Source organism: Camelina sativa, chromosome 17 (genome assembly GCF_000633955.1).
Source record: "Camelina sativa cultivar DH55 chromosome 17, Cs, whole genome shotgun sequence".
Classification (NCBI taxonomy): Eukaryota; Viridiplantae; Streptophyta; class Magnoliopsida; order Brassicales; family Brassicaceae; genus Camelina; species Camelina sativa.
In genome coordinates this window covers 7,201,955-7,202,499 of record NC_025701.1, presented here as the reverse complement: position 1 = coordinate 7,202,499, position 545 = coordinate 7,201,955, and positions in this window count along the sequence as shown.

Sequence of the window (545 nt, the reverse complement as noted above, 5' to 3'; positions counted from 1 at the left end):
GTGAAATGATATTTTTAAAATTATATTTTATTTTTATATTTAAGTTCCAGTTGAATATGTTTTGTTTTTTGGATCATTTTTTATTTTGATTAAAGACACAAAAAAACCAATTGTTTAATTATGTTCTTTTTGTTTTCAAAAACCCCAAATCATAAAAAAAAAATATATATTATATTGATCTCTGCATATTTAACAATTGGATCACAAAACAAAATCGTCTTTATAAATGGATAAATGGATAATTATATTGATCTTTATAAATTATTTAAAATGATACATGAATATGTGAGATAACCATAGACATAATAGATAATTATATATGGATTATTTCAACTTTATGATCTTATTGTGTGGTGAATATTGTAAGGAAGTATAAAAATAATGACTTATAAGATGTTAATATAAAATAGAAAATGGAGATAAACATTTTAAAAGATTAAAATAAATATATAAGATATACATATCATACAAACTCTAAAACTAAGCTTTTACAATGATATTTGATTTGATTTTTTATAACCCATACAACAACAATAACAAAAAAA